The sequence below is a fragment of the Vicugna pacos genome, unplaced genomic scaffold (genome assembly GCF_048564905.1).
Source record: "Vicugna pacos unplaced genomic scaffold, VicPac4 scaffold_19, whole genome shotgun sequence".
NCBI classification, from domain to species: domain Eukaryota; kingdom Metazoa; phylum Chordata; class Mammalia; order Artiodactyla; family Camelidae; genus Vicugna; species Vicugna pacos.
The window spans coordinates 43,919,801-43,937,739 of NW_027328740.1; positions in this window are offsets into that span (position 1 = coordinate 43,919,801).

A 17,939-nucleotide genomic window follows, 5' to 3' on the forward strand; every position below is an offset into this window, starting at 1 on the left:
TAATATCAGATGTTATTTCTGCTCTTTCATTTCTTATTTTGTTTGGGTCCACTCTGTGTATTTCTTGATAAGCAGGGCTAAATGCTTACCAGTTTGTTAATATTTTTAAGAAAATAATTGCTCATGATTTTAGGATATTTAACTTATTTTTTGATTTTTATTTCATTTATTTTAAACCTACTAATTAAAGATTTCTCATTCAAATGCCTTTGGGTTTTGTTCTTATTTCTAGTTATTTTGCGTGGTATGCTTGGTCGTTTGTGTGAGGTTTTTCTTGTTCCTTGTAGAAGGCATTAATTGTCCTAAATTTCTCTCATAGATTTGTCTTTGCTGCATCCCATACATTTTATGAAGCTATGTTTTCATTGTAATTTGTCTAAAAGTATGATATTATTACCACTTTGATTTCATCTTTGACCTTGTTTTATTTTATTTTTTTAAAGAATGTTGTTTAATCGCATGTTTGGGCTTTTCTTGTTGTTTCTAGAGTTGATGCATTGTTTCATATTTATGTGTATGGAAAAATACTTGCTGTAATCTATACTTGCTTAAAGATCCTGAGGCACATTTCATGACATAATTTGTGGTTATTTCCTTAGATAACATCCTGTGCACACTTGAAAAGTTTATGTGTTCTGCTTTTCTGATTCAGTGTCCAATAACCCAGTTAGGTTTAAATGATCTAATATATTATTAAGACCTCTATTTCCTTACAGATATTCTTTCTGGATGATCTGGCTATCAGAATATTGAGGTGTTAAATTCATCTATTATTATTGTTTTATAATCAATTAATTCCTTCATGTCTACTAATATTTCTTTATATACTTAGAATCTATGGTGTTGGGTCCATATATAATTGAATGAGTGTAAACCCTATTTTAATATTGATCTCTTTTTCATTATATAATCTCAGATGTATCTTTCACTGTGGCCCTTACTTTGAAATGTATTTTGTATGACTTGAGCATTGCAATTTGCACTTTCTTATCATTTCCATGAAATGTCTCTTCCATCTACTTCCAGGCTGTGTTTATCTTCCACCATAAAGTGAGCCTTTTTGGGGGTGGAGGCCAAAGTGGTGGAGTAGAAGGATGCTCGATACTCACCCTTTCCCACAAATGAACCAAGACTCACATCCACAGACTCACTCAGCTAACCAGAGATCCTGCAGAAATCTGGCAGAACATTGTCCACTTCAAAAGGTAAAGATGCATAAAATCTGGTAGGAGAAAAGGAAGAAAGAAAGAAGAAAAGGCAAAACAGAGTGGGACAGGTCCCTTGGGGAGGAAGCTGCAAAGATGGACTGGCAATCATTCACTCGGTCTCCCCTCTCCAACTGAGAGTTTGGCAGGATGGAGGGGGAGCCTCCAAGTCTTGGATCTTTACAGAGTATATGTTGACTGACAGAACTAAGTTAAACAGGCACAGACACCCAGCCCAAGATTCAGCCCCGAAGATGAGGGCTGGGTCATGCTGCCTGAAGTGGGTGGTGATGGGGATGGCTGCACTGCGGCAGCCCAGCAGAATTGAGTGGGTTTTGAGTCATGGCTGTGGGTGCACAGGGCAGAACAACATGGGCCCTCCATAAAACAACAGGGCAGATGTGCCCTGTTGGGGGAAGGGTGCAATCCCCATCTCTGAAACTCCACAAAAGTTTCTAGGTAAAGAGAGCTGGGGCTCAGACACAGCCACCATAGCCTCAGGTGCTTTGCACCCAGGCAGCAGTGGGGGCAAAACCTGCATCTACACCTAAGGACTTAGCAGCATCGAGGGCCAGACTGAGACTTGTCGACAGCATGAAGCAAATATGACCATTCTGTCCTGGTTCCTCAGAGAACTTGTCTGCCAAGACAAACAAGGAGGTGGATTTTGGCCCAGACCAGGTACAGGGCTGTTCCTCAGTCTTCCCTGAGCCCACTTCTGATTTGCAGACCTGAGGCAGAGCGCATACTGGCACAGAGCAGCAGAGCGATCGGCAACATGAGGGCGAGGGTGGCCCCTCAACTTTTGAGCTGGAATGCAGCCCCTGACCATGGTGCTGGGAGAGGGCGTGATGCACAATCCAGCCTGGTCAGTCTGCAACATCTGACTGCAGCATCGAGCAGGGCAGTGACAAGCCAGCCCACAGTAAAATGAGCTGAACTTGACCCAGTGTTGGGTGTAGGAGCGATCTGCTTGACAACATGCCCTGGGAGCAGCAAAGATGAGGGGTCCAATGGAGGGCCTCTGGAAACAGCAAGCTGAGCTTCCAAAACAGGATGAATATAGAAAGACTTCACATTAAAAGTACACAGTCTCCAGGAGGACACAAGCACCATCTTGTTTTAATCTGTTTTTATCGGTTCCATTTTCTATTACCCTCTTAATTTTTATTTCTTAGGCAATTATATATACCCCCATTTCAATCCTTTGAAATTTTTTAAAATATTTTTATTATTATTATTTTTCAAAACTCTGCTTCAACTTGTTTTAATATTATTCAGTATACAACGTCTTCAAAGCTTTATCTCTCCCTTCTTTAAAATTCTTATTGTCTCTCTCTCTCTTTTCTATTTTCTAAGTTGTATTACTACCTAGGCATTAGGTAGATATTCTCATTTAGGACCACAGTAGATAACTGATACTCCATAAACCACAGTGCCAGAGAGGTAGAAGAAAGATGAAGAAACAGAGAAACCATTCCCAATTAAAAGAATAAGAGAAATCCCCTGAAAGAACGATCAGTGAAATAGACATCGATATCCTACTAGATGAAGATTTCAAAAATGGAGACATCTAAATACTGAAGGAAAGAAAATAGATAGTGTTTAGAGATACAAAATATGTCAAAAATGAAATGGAAGCTATAAAGAAGAGCCGAGTAGAATAGGTAAACCCTTTGACTGAGATGAGGAATGATCTAAAGGGTTCACAATGCTGACTAGATAATGCGGAGTAACAAATTTGTGACTTAGAAGACAGGACAATAGAAAGCACCCAATCAGTAGGGTGACAAGAGAAACAATGAGAAACAAATGGAAAAAGCGTAAGGGACCTATGGGATAATAGAAAGCATGCAAAACTTAGCATAATAAATGTCCCAGAAGGGGAAGAAAGATCAAGGTGGATTGCAAAAGTTTTTGTTGAAAGCATGACTGAAAACTTTCGAAACTTAAAGAAGGAATCAGATATCCAATACAGGAAGCTCAGGGTGTCCCAAACAGGGATAAGACAAATACACCCATAACAAGACATATAATTAAGGTGGCCAGAGTCAATGATAAAGATATGATCCTAAAGACAGCTAGAGAATAGCAAAGAGTGAGTTACAACGGAATCCCAATAAGGCTCCCAGCTGATTTCACTACACAAATACTACAGGACAGAAGACAGTGGCAAGATATATTTAAAGTCCTGAATAATAAAAATGTTATATCCTAGGATACTTTAACAGCAAGACTATCGTTTCTGGTAGAAGGAGACATAAAGTATTTTACAGACAAGAAAAAGCTTCAAAAGTTCAGCAAAACTAGACCCATGCAAAAAGAATTATTGAAATGTCTTCTTTAAAAAGAAAAGCAGCAGGATGCTACAGAAATGTGAAACTCACAGCTAGAAAGATGATAACTCATGAATTACAAATAAAATAAACAGAAAATTTGAAAACAAGACATACAAAACATTGAGAGTGGGAGAGGGAGACAGGAAAATAGAGAATTTTTTTATCTTTCTTTTTAAAATGTTTTGTTATCGGTAGGATGGGTTTGAGATCATGTTACTATCCATTTAATAAAAGCAGTTATAGTAATGGTATAATGGACTTTTAAAAAAGGATAACAAGTAGAAAAAAACTTATCAGGGAGTCACAAACTAAAGAAAATTCATGACAATATAAAGGAAAATTACCAAACCATAAAAGGAAGATGAAAGAAACAAAGAGGAAATACCAAATCAACTGCAAAGATAAGGTCAAATTGGCAATAAACATAAGCCTATCATCAACTAATGTAAATGTTATTGGACTAAACGCTGCAGTCGAAAATCATAGAGTGGCAGGCTGGATAATAAAGCAAGAACCTTCAAATGCTGCATACAAGAGACCCACTTCAGAGAGAAGGACACATAAAAATTGAGAGTGAAAGGATGGAAAAGGGTATTCCATAAAATTTGAAAAGCCAAAAAGCAGGTGTTGCAGAACTGATTTCAGACAAAATAGTCTTTAAAATAAAGGCCATAAAGAAAATAAAGAAGGACGTTTTATAATGATTTAAGGAGTGATAGAATATGAGGATAGCACACTCGTTAATACATATGCACCAAATACAGGAGAACATAAGTACATAAAATAATTACTAACAGATTTAAAGTGGGATTCATATTTGGAGATTTCAACACTGCATTAACATCACTGGACAGATCATTGAGACAGAAAATAAATTAGGCAACAGAGAAGTTAAATAATACAATAGAATTATTAGACTTGGTGGATATTTTCAGAGCATTGCACCCCCCACAAAATAGGATATACATTCTTTTCAAGTGCACGTGGAACATTTTTCAGGATTCATGATGGACATGGGCACAAAAGAAACCTCAGCAATTTTAAGAAGGTAGAATTTACCTAAAGCATGTTTACTGAACACAATGCCATGAAGCTAGAAATCAACACAGAGAAACAAAGGTGAACAAATGGAAAACATGGGGATTAAAAAATATGTTATTAAAAAATAAATGGGTCAATGAAGAAATCAAAGCTGAAAAAATAAAGTTCCTTGAGACAAAAGAAAATGAAAACAAAACCCCACAAAATTTATGGGACACAGCAAAAGCATTGCTGAGAGGGGTGTTTATAGTGATACAAGCCTTCCTCAAAAAAGAAGAACAACCAGAATTAAACAATTTAACCCATCAACAGAATGAACTAGGAAAAGAAGAACAAAAACACCCAAAAGGCAGCAGAAGGAATGAAACCTAAAATATTGGGGAGGAAATAAATAAAATAGAGATTAAAAAGACCATATGAAAATATCAACCAATTCAAAAGCTGGTTTTTCCAAAAAGTGAGAAAATCCAAAAAACCTCTGGCCAAACTCAAAAAGAAGAAAAGACAGGGAGCACAAATTACCAAGATAAGAAAGGAGTATGTAGAAAATACCATAAAAAATTAGAAATACAGAATATCTTATGAGAATATTAAGAAAATTATATTGAACCAAAAGTATAACCTAGAGGAGTTGGACAAGTTTCTGGAAACATACTGTCCACCAAGACTGAATCAATATATAACTAACCCATGGAAAAAGCAGAGCACTAGAAATGAAATCAAAATAGCAATATAAAACCTCCCTACAAATAGCAGTTCAGGACTGGATGGATTCACTGAGGAATTCAACCAAACATAAAAGAAGAATTCATAACAGTCCTTCTCAAAATCCCCAGATGATTGAAAAGGAAGGAATACTCCCAAAGTCATTCTATGAAACCACAATCACCCTGATACCACAACCAGGCAAAGACACTACCAAAAAAGAGGATTATAGGCCAATATCACTGATGAACCCAGACGCCAAAATCCTCACCAAAATAGTAGCAAATAGAATCCAACAACACAGAATAAAGATTATACACCATGACCAAGTAGGGATGATGCCAGTGACACAGGGGTGGTTCAACATATGCAAATCAATCAAAGTAATACAGCACATCAACAAGAGAAAGAACCAAAACCACATGATCATCTCAAAAGGTGCAGGACAAGCATTTGATAAAATTCAACACCAACGTATTATAAAATCTCTCACCAAAGTGGGCATAGAGGGAATATATCTCAGCATCTTGAAAGCTATAGATAACAAACCTACAGCAAGAATAGTACTCAATGGTGAGAAAGTCAAATCCGTCCCACTAAAATCTGGATCAAGACAAGGATGCACACAATCACGACTGCTACTCAAGATAGTCTTGGAAGTCCTAGCCACAGCAATCAAACAAGAGAGAGAAGTAAAAGGGATGTAAATTGGAAGGAAGAGGTAAAAGTCTCAGTATATGCAGAGAATATCTTACTATATATAGAAAACCCTGCAAGATCCGGACAAAATTTACTACAGCTGATCAAAGAATTAAACAAGGTAGAAGGTTACAAGATTAAGGTTCAAATATCAGTGGCATTTCTTTACGCTAACGATTTAGATAATACTATAGATCTATAGTCAACATGACAGCACTGTATTGGTAGAAAAACATACATATAGGTCAATGCAACAGAATAGGGAGCCCAGAAAAGAACCCACAATCGTTTGGTCAATTAATCTTCGACAAAGGAGGCAAGAATATACAATGGAATAAAGACAGTCTCTTCAGCAACTTGTGTTGGGAAAACTGGACAGTAGCATGTAATTCAATGAAGCTAGAAAACTCCCATGAAACTAGAGCACCATACAAAAAAATAAACTCAAAATAGATAAAGCACTTTAACATAAGACAAGATACAATAAACCTCCTGGAGGAAAATATAGGCAAAACGTTATCTGACATAAGTCTGGAAAATTTTCTCATAGAAGAAATAAAATCAAGAATAAACAAATAAGACTTAATGAAACTTACAAGCTTCTGAACAGTAAAGAAACTGAAAGTAAAACAAAAAGACAAACAACGGAATGGGAAAAAAATTTGCATATGAAACCGTCAAAGGCTTGATCTCCAGAGTATACAAGCAGATCATCCAACTGAATAAGAAAAAATAAACTACCTAATCCAAAATTGGACAGAAGACCTAAACAAGCAATTCTCCAAGGAAGACATACAAATGATCAAAAGGCACATCAGAAAATGCTCAATATCACTGATTATCAGAGAAATGCAAATCAAAACTGCAATGAGATATCACCTCACACCAGTCAGAATGGCCATCATTCAAATATCCACAATTTGACAAATGCTAGAGAGGCTGTGGATTTAAGGGAACTGTCCTTCACTTCTGGTGGCAATGCAGGTTGGTGAATCCACTGTGGAAAACAGGATGGAGATTCCTCAAAAGCCTAGGAATAGTCATACCATGTAACCCAAGATTCCCGCTTCTGGGCATAAATCCAGAAGGAACCCTACTCAGGTAGACACCTGCACCCCAATGTTCATAGCCAGCAATATTTACAATAGCCAAGACAAGGAAACAGCCTAAATGTCCATCAACAGTTGACTGGATAAAGAAGTTGTGGTATATTTATAGAATGGAATAGAAGTTATTCTTATAAACTGACAACATAATGCGATTTTCAGCAACATGGATGGTCCAGGAGAAAATCAGTCTAAGTGAAGTAAGCCAAAAAGAGATAGAAAAATACCATATGAGATGGCTCATGAGTGTTATCTAAAAACAAAACCAAACCAAACTAAAAACGCATAAATACAAAACAGAAATGCACTCGCAGGCAGAGAATACAAAGTTTAGGTTACCAAAGTTTGGGGTTGGTAAGAGATAAACTGGGAGGTCACAACTGTAGAATAGATAAATATGATTCTACTGTACAGCACAGGGAAATATATAAAAGATCTCACGGCAGCCCACAGTGGAAAAAATGGGACAACAAATGTATATATGTTAATTGTACCTAAAAAATTGTGCTCTACAATGGAATTTGAGACAACTTTGTAAAATAAATAAAAATCAATTTAAAAAATATTAAAATAAAGAAATAACATAATCCTAAATATTGCAAGTGTAAATATAAATTAGAGAGTAAAAACAACTATGCAAAAGCGTAATAAAACCAAAGATTTTGTTTTTTGTTTCTTTTTAAAATAAGCAATATCAAAAAACCTCTAGCCAGGTGAATCATTAAGAAAAGGGAGACGCTCCAAAAAAATAAATTCAGAAATAAATTTGTACAAATAACAATTGTTCCCTCAGATATACAAAAAAGGGATCATTTGGTCAACTCTTAAATGCCAATAAACTGGACAACTTAGAAGAAATAGACAAATGTCTAGAAATAGACAGGGATAAGGAGAAACATATTATTTGAACAAACTCATTACAAGAAGAAAGATAGAATCTGCATTTAAAAAAATCTTGAAATATTAGGGCAGATATAAACAGCTCACGTGGAGAACTGTACAAAAATAAAAAGCAGAACTTATACTCTTCAAACTGTTCAAAAATAGTGAAGATGTGTGAAACTCCCAAATTAAATCTATGAAGCTTTCATTACCCTGAAAGCAAAGCCAACAAACAAAATACAAGCAAAGAGAATTTCAAGCCAATATCTTTGATTGATATAGAAAAAAAGTCAAAAAATATTATTAGAAAACTAAATCCAGCAATACTTAAAGTGAAACATACAACATGATCAACTTTAATTCATTGCAGGGTCATAAGAGGGGTTGAAATTGCATGAAATCAATCAGTTGATTCACCACATTAACAAAAGCAAAAGGGAAAATGAAGTGGTCATCCCAATAAATCGATAAAAAGCATTTCACAAACTTCAACTTTTAGTCATTAAAACAGGAGCAACAGCAACAACAAGAAAAACAGAATCAACAAAAACAGAAACCTCTTACCAAATTAGGATAGAGGAAATATATCTCAACATAAATAAAGTCATTAATTACAGACAGACAACATAATATGCAAAAGTGAATAACACAAAGCCAAATTAAGGAATAAATCAAGGATGCCCACTCTCACCATTTCTCTTAAACACATTATGGGAATTCCTACCAACAGTAATCGGACAAGAAAAAAAGTTATTCAAGTTAGATTGAATGAAGTAAAACTGTTATTATTTTAGATGACATGATAGTCTATATAGAGAACCCTAAAGATTCTCCACACCAGAACAATTAAAACTAATAAAGACCTTTAGCAAAGTAGGATGATTCATGATTAATATACAAATACTGTCACATTTCTTTACACTAACAGTGAAATATCCCATAATTTTAATAATTCCATATGAAATCAGATCAAATGAAAAACCTATGAAAAATCCAAAATAATAAAATGAATAGGACACTGATAAATAAATTTGAAGATGATGCAAAGTAATGGAAAGGAATCTCAAGGTCTTAGTTTAGAGGAATTAATATTAAAATATACATACTACAAAAGATGTCTACAGATATAAAGTGATTCAGATCGACCTACAAGTTATTTTCCACAGAGCTTAAATCTGTCCTAAGATTTGTATGGAACAGCAAAAGAACCAGAACTGCAAAAGAAACAATGAGGAAAAAGAACAAAGTTGGAGGCATAACCCATATCCCTCCCAGATCTCAGACTATATTACAGAAACAGTAATCGAAACAGCACAATGCTGGAAAACAAGCAAACATCTATATCACTGGAAACGAACACAGAGGCAGAAATAAAACATCACACCTATGGTCAACTAAACTATGACAAAGGAACCAAAAATATACAATGCCGAAAAACAGTCTTCAGCAAGAGATGTTGAGAAAGATAGACAGCTACCTGTAAATCAATGAAATTAGAACACTCCCTCACACTGTACAAATATAAACTAAAAATGCTTTAAGTATCTGAATCTAATGCATGACACAATAAATGTCCTGGAAACTAACATAGGCAAAACAAGACATAAATTGTAGCGAAATTTTCTTATGTCACACTACCAAGCTGAAAACAAAAAAAGCAAAATAATCAAACAGATCCAAATTAAAGTTAAAAGCTTCTCTACACCAAAATAAACAGAATGAAAAGATAAAATTCCAAATTGGAGAAAACATTTGGAAACAGTGCAATCAATAAGAGGCTAATTTCTAAAATACACACATCATTCATAAAACTCCATTTCTAAAATCTACAGCAACACAGCCAGAAAATGAGCAAAAGACAATTCCCTCAAGAAGACGCACAGATGACAAACAGGAGCATAAATACTTGCTCACATAGCTAATCATTATAAAAAGGCAAGACAAAAATATAATAATGTTTTAACTCACACTAGTGAGAAGGGCTGTCATCCAAATGTCTACAAATAATAAGTACTCGGGAGGTTGTGGAGAAAAAGGGACTCTCCAATGCTGTTGGTGGGATAAAAATAGGTGCAACCACTTTGGAAACAGTATGGAAGTTCCTTTAAATAATAAAAATAGACCTATCATATGACACAGCAATCCCACTCCTGGGCATATAAAACATAAAACCTGAAAACAAAGAATCCTTGTGTAAAATATAAGAAGTACACTCTGACATTAGACTTAATTTGATTCTACATATGTCTCCTCTGGCAAGGGAAGCAGAAGCAAAACTAACAAAATATGATTGTATCACTCTAAACAGATTTACACTGCAGAAGAAATGAAAAATACAATGAAAAGTCAACCAACACAATGGGAGAAGTGATATTTTCCAATCAAGTGTTAATATGCAACTACATGGCAAAATCATACACCACCACAACAAAAATGACCAAACAATCCAATTAAAAAAATATACGCAGGAACTGGATAGATAGATCTGAATCAATTTTTTGTAGAAAACATACAGTTGACTAAATGACACATGAAAATATGTTCAGAGTTATAAATTATTAGGAAAGTCATAAGCCAAAAATGAGACAAGACCTCACACTTGTCAGAAGGCTCTCATCAAAAAGAAAATGTATAGATGTTGGTGAGATTGTGGAGAAAAAGGAACACCATGGAAATTGTTGTTAGGAATGCAAAGTATTGATTACACTGCATATATACATAAAATTTTCTTCATCAGTTTTCTGTCAAGGGATGTTTGGTTTGTAGGCCCCTGTCTGCACTAGAGAATAAGCCCATGGGCTGAACTGATAAACAAGGTGTGAGGAATGTCACATATAAAGTCTGGGTAGCAAATGGTCTTCTCAATATATCAAGTATGATTGGCTGGATATCCTATTCTGGGTAAGATCCTCAGAGGAGTGCTACCTAAGACAGGCACAGCCATCTGAATAAGAAATGATCTACTTAATGATGTTCCGTGATGAACTTTAAAACAATCCTTGATCATTTAACATCCTGTGCTTACTGCAGGAGCATGGGGACATAAATAGTTTAAGATTATTAACATTGTTATAACTTAGATGATATGTGAGGCACTGTGCATGTCCTATATAAACCCTTTTTCTAAGAATCAATATACAGTGAACTGCTTTGCTTCTGTCCACACAGTGTTTGTGTATATATGATATCGTGCCACTGACAGGGTAAATTTAATTTGTTGAGAGTTTCTTAAATGGATGTTGCATTATATATAATGCTCTTTCTGCACCTATTGAGATGATTATGTGTGTTTTATTTCTCATTCTATTAGTGTGGCAGGTCACTTTTATTGATTTGAATATTTTGACTTATCCTTAAACCCAGGGATAAATCCCTTTACATATGTATGTGTATGATACATTAAATGTGTTGTTGAATTCATTTTCCTTGTGTTATGTTGAGATTTTGGCACATAGGTTCATCAGGGATAATGTTCTATATTTTGCATCTAATGTCCTTTATTATGCAAATAAAGATAGCATCATTAAACAACTTTGGAATCTTTCACCCCCTTCAAATTCTTGAAAGTTTTGGGGAAGAATTGGTGAAAAATTGTCTACAAATGTATGGCAGAATTCACCAGTAAAGTCATCTTGTAAACTTTTTCTAGTTTGGGAGGTTTGGATTACTGATTTACTCATACACACTTTTGATGTATTTAACTTTCTAATTTCTTCTTGATTCAGTGTTGGAAGACATATGTTTCTGGGGATCTGTCTTTTGTTCTAGGTCATTCAAATCGTTGGCTAGTGGTAATCTTTTATGATGCTATGCACCTCTACAACATCAGGAGTAATATCTTCTCTTTTATTTCTAATTATATTTGAGTCTTTATTTTCTTAGCCAATCAAAACATTTGTCCACTTTATGTTGAAATGAAACAGACTTAGGTATAATTTTTTTTATCTTTTCAATTGTTTCTCTTGTTATTTTCTTTGCTCCCATTCATTCAAATTTCTTCTTTATTCTTTATGTTTTCTCCTAGATTTTTGATGTGTAAAGTTATGTAGTGTGAATCTTTGTATTTCTTTTATTATTAAATATTATTTATTTACTTATTTATTTCTTTATTTACATATTTATTCATTTATTTATCATTGAATTATGCCATTAACAATGTGTCAATCTGTTGTGTATTGCACAGTGTCCCCGTACAAGAGTATATTTCTGTGCCTCTTAAACGTTACTTCACGATATTTAACTTACTGCCCTGTGTCATACAAAAGAAATTTTGAAAACATCTATTTTTGTATATAGTGGATAAAATTTATAAATATACAGCTCCCAAATACATCCTCTACCAGTCACTTTCTGCAGTAAACATAAGATTATTAAGTAAATCTGCAAGTGTGTTTCAGTTTTGTAGATGAAATCATAGTGTTCACATCCAAATTTTTTTTTTAAGTTCTACATATATCATGTCATGTGTTATTTTTCTTTCTGTTTCTGGCTATCTTCAATTACAATGACACTTATTGGAGCATCCATTTTGCTGCAAATGTCATTGTTTTATCATTTTTTATTGCAGAATATTATTCCATTGTGTAAATACAGCATAACTTCTGTATACTGTTATCTGTTGTTGGACAATTAGGTTGCTTCCATGTCGTGGCTGTTGTATATAGCACTGCTAAGAACATTGGGGTGCAGGTTTCTTTTTGAAATAAGGTTCCCTTTGATATATACCCAGAAGTGGGATTGCTGGATCATTTGTTAAGTTTATTTTTATACTTTAGAAGTATCCCCATCATGTTTTCCACAGTGACTGCACCAAACTACATTCCTACCATCAGTGTAGGAGGGATAACTTTCTCCACAGCTTCCCAGCATTTATTGTTTGTGGACTTTTGAATGATGGCCATTGTGACTATTGGGAAGTGATACTTCATTAGAGTTTTGAATTGTACTTCTCTGATAATGATAGTGAGCAATTTTTTTCATATATCTGTGTGGCATTTGTATGTCTCTATTTGAGAATTGATTGTTTAGTTCTTCTGCCCATTTTAAGATTGTGTTTCTTGTTTTTCTATGTATTATTATTATTAGGTTGTATGAACTCTTTATATTTTGGAAACTTAGCCTTTGTCAGTTGCATCAATTCAAAATATTTTCTTTAAAACTCTAGGTTGTCTTTTTGCTTTGTTTGTGGTTCCATTTGCTGTGCAAAAGCTTATAAGTTTAATTAGGTCCCATTTATTAATTTTGCTCTTATATCCCTTACCTGGGTAGTCTATTCTAGGAGATCATTGCTGAAATTTATGTCAGAGTGTTTTGCCTATATTTTCTCCTAGGAGATTTACTGTGTCTTGCCTTACCTTGTAGTCTTCAAGCCATTTTGAGTTTATTCTTGTGTATGGAGTGAATGATTTTTCTAGCTCCATTACTCTGATGCTGATATCCAGTTTTCCCAACACCTGTTGGTGAAGAGATGGTCTTTTCTCTGTCATATTCTTGGCTACTCTGTCAAAGATTAGTTCAACATAGGCATTTAGATTTATTCCTAGGCTCTCTATTCTGTTCCATTGGTCCATATGCCTGTTTCTGTACCAATATCATGTCATTTTGATTATTGCAGCTTTACAATAGTGTATGGAGACCTGGTGGTTTATTCCTCCAGCCTCTTTCTTTTTCTTTAATATTTCTTTGGAAATTATGGATCTTTTATGACCCTATGTAAATCTTAGGATCATTTGTTACAGTCCCAAAAAGAAAAGTTTTGCATAATTTGATAGGAAATCCCATTAAGTCTGAGGATTGCCTTTGGATGTATGACCATTTTAACCATTTTGTTTCTTCCATTATGAGATCATTGGGTATCTTTTCAATTCTTTTTTGATTTCCTCAATCAAAGTTTTCTAGTTCTCCATGTATAATTCATTCACCTACATGGTCAGATTTATTCTTAAGCATTTTATAGTTTTGGGTGCAGTTATAAAAGTGGTTGTCTCTATAATTTGTTTTCCTGTTGATTCAAAGGTAGTGTAAAGAAATGTGTCGGAGCCAGCCGACAATCGATCAGGTCCAGAAACCTGTGCTGCAGGACTGAGAAAAGAAAGACAAGACTAAAGACAAGACTAAAAGGTGGGGCTGAGAGGGTCTCACTCTAGCCCGCAAGATGCTAGGTCAAGAGTGGACCTCGAGTTTATTTCCAGCAGTTAATTTATATGCTTTTAACCCATAGGCAACGGTATCATAGGCAACGGTATTGTTTTTATGATCTATTAACCATAGGCAACGGTATCGTAGGCAACGGTATTGTTTTTATGATCTATTAACAATGTGTACTAAAATCATTAACTTGTGTATTGTTACATACATCATTATTGTTTATAGTTCTCATCAATCAAGACTAACCGTTCCCCAAGAGCCAACATCATTAATTACGGTTATTGTTCCTCTAGGCTAACATCGTGACTTGTGTATTGGTAACTCAGGTGATTGTTACTAAGATCACTAACTTGTGTGACTTGTGTATTAGTAACTCAGGTGATTGTTACTAAGATCACTAACTTGTGTGACTTGTATCTCTCTTTCCAGAAGCCCCTGTTCTTAATAACTCAATGGCACCTGAGAGCCTGACGCCCCGCACTCTGGGAGTTTAGGCCCAGTTTCTGTGCTCGGCAGCCCTCAGGTCATGAGTGGCCCCCCGCAGAAATGCAATTGGTTTTTTGTACATTACTCTGGGTACCTTGCCCAGTTCCATTTTTAGCCTAAGTTTTTTTTTTGTGAAGCTTTTACAGTTTTCTCCATATGGTGTCATGTCTGCCTATCATGACAACTTTACCTCTTCTTTTCCAGTCTGTATCCTTTTATTTCTGTTCCTAGCCTGATTGCTGTGACTAGGAATTTCAAGACTATATTGAATTGAAATTGTGAGAATGGGCAACCTTGTCTTGTCTCAGGTTTTTGTGAGAAGTGTTTCAGTTTTTCACCATTGAGTATTTTGCTGGCTATATGTTTGTCATAAATAGCTTTCATTATGTTGAGATATGGTCCCTCTATGCACACTGTGATAAGAATTTTATTGCAAATAGGTGTTAATTTTTATCAAATGCTTTCTCTGCATCTACTGAGGTGATCATGTGGTTTTTTGTCCTCTCTGCTATTGATATGGTTTATCACAATTTATTGATTGATTTGCATAAGTTTAACCACCCTTGTGTTCCTGGGATGAACCTAACTTGACCATGGTGTATGATCTTTTTTACATGTTGTTGGATTCTGTTTGTTAATACTTTCTTAAAGGAATTTACATCTATGTTTATCAATGATATTGGCCTGTAGGTTTCTCTTGGGGTAGTGTCTTTGTCTGGTTTTGGTATCAGGTTGATGTTGGCCTCACGGTGTGAGGTTGGGTGTACTCTCTCCATATCAATCTTTTGGATGAGTTTGAGGAGGACTGGTATGGATTTTTCTTTGTATGTTTGGTCAAATTCCCCAATGAAGATATTTGGGTCTGAATTTTTATTTGCAGAATTTTTTTTTATTTTATTAATACTTCTATTCCATTTCTGGTAATCTGTATCTTCAAATGTTTAATTTGCTCTTGATGTAATACTGTTGGGCTGAATGTTTCCAAAATCTTGTCCATTTCTTCCTTGTTATCCACTTTGTTTCCATACAGTTGTTGATGGTATTCAGTTATGATACTATGCAAAATTGTTTTGCTCTTTTTAGTTTCTCCATTTTCATTTCTTATGTTATTTGTGTTCTCTCCATTTTCTTGTTGTTGAGACTGATCAGAGTTTTGTCAATTATGTTTACTATTTCAAAAAATAGTTTGATTGATTTTTTCTATTTTTTAATGTGTATTTCAATTCTTTCTTCTTTGATCTTTCCAATTTCTCTCTTTCTGCTGACTTTTGGTTTTCTTTGCTCTTCTTTTCATGATTAGTTTACATAGAATGTTAGATTATTTATTTGAAATTGATTTTCTACATTGAGGAGGGCCTTGTCACTATGAACTTCCTTCTTAAGCATTCTTTTACTGTATTCCATAGACTTTGTGTAGTGTTTTGACATATTTCTCAAGATATTTTTTAATTTCTTCTTTTACTTCTTCATCTCCCCGACTTGTTATAGTACCATGGTGTTTAATTTATATGCTGTAATTTTTTCTCCCTTTTTATCTGTGAAGGATTTCTAGTTTCATGCTATTATACTCAGAAAAGTTGCTTGAAATAATTTTTATCTTCTTAAATTTGTTGAAGCTTCTTCTGTGCCTGTGTACATAATCTTTCCTAGAAAATATTCCATCTGAACTGGAAAAGAATGTATATTCTCTTTGGGGAGGAGTTCTGTTTTGAAAATATCAACGAACTCCAATAATTTTATCATATATTTTTGTATCTTGGTTTCCTTATTAATTTTCTGTCTGAAAGACAAGTCTATTGATGGTAATGGGGAGTTATATTCTCCGACTGTGATTGTGTTCCTATCCATTTCTCCCTTTTATCTATTAGTATTTGTTTATGTATTTAGGTGCTCCTATTTTGAGTGCATATATCTTAATGAGTTTAATAACTTCATATTTTATTGCTCCTTTATTCATTGTGTCATGTCCTTGTCTATCTTTCTCTATGGCCTTTGTTGTAAAGTCTATTTTGTGTGAAGTCAGTACTGCTAGTCCTGCTTTCTTGTCATGTCCCTTTGCATGGAATATACTTTTCCATCTTCTGAATTTCAATTAATCTGTGTTCCTTTTACTGAAGTGAGTCTCTTCTCTGCATCATAATGTAGAGTGTTGTTATATTATCCCATCTGACAATATATATCTTTTGATTGAAGTGCTAAGTCCATTAATAATTGTGATAATTATTGATAGACGTGTTTATTTACATTTTGAACTTCATTTCCCAGTTGATTTGATATTTCCTTTTTGTTCATTTCTTTTTCTTTTTGTGGCTTGATAAGTTTTCTGTTATTATCTTGGTTTCTTTTTGGCTTTGTGACTTCATTGTAAGATTTTGAATTATGGTTACCCTGTTTTGTATGTATATTGACATATTACTATATCTTTTTATTTTAACTGATAGGAATAGAAATTCTAACCCCTCCTATAGAGAACAGAAACAAGAAGAAAATTCTCTGTCTTGTTCTGTTTCACTCTCTGACCCATAAAAATTTTGATGTCCTGTTTTACAACATCATGTTTATTCTATTGTAATACATTGTAGATATTGCCAGTCTAATTATGCCTTTCTCCTTTCCACAGCATCCTGCTTTTTGTTTCAGAGTAAATATTACATTTTTTTTGTTGTTGCTAAATTCTTTTAGTATTTGCTTTTGTGGAAGTTATTTATCTCTCCTTCTAATCTAAAGGATATCCTTGCTTGATAAATTATCTTAGATTACAGGTTTCTTTCATTCAGGATTTTGAATACGTCTTGTCACTGCCTTCTGCCTGTTGTATTTGTGTAAGAAATGTGTTTCCAAATATAATATATATAATTATATATATATGAATAGAATATATAAAAATGAATTTAAGAAGTAAGGGGAAAATGTATACGTTAAAAAATAGAAAATATTGATGAAGGAAATTAAAACTGATCCAAAGAAATGAAAAGATCTCTTATGTTAATGATGTGAAACAATGTGGTTGAAACAACCATACTACACAAAGCAATCTAATTTAGTGTGATTCATGTAAAAGTACCCATGAGATTTTTCCATTAAATAGAACAGATAATTTCAAAATTTATATGTAACCACATAGATCATGAGTTGCCAAGATAATCTTGAAAAAGTGTATTAAATCTAATAGTGACTAGTTCTCTGATGTTAAACAGTCCAACAAAGTTTTAGTAATTTAAATAACATGATACTGGCTCAAAAACAGACACCAATCAATAGAAGAGGATAGAGCAACCAGATATAATCCCTCACACCTATGATCAATTAACCCATGAAAAAGGAAGCAA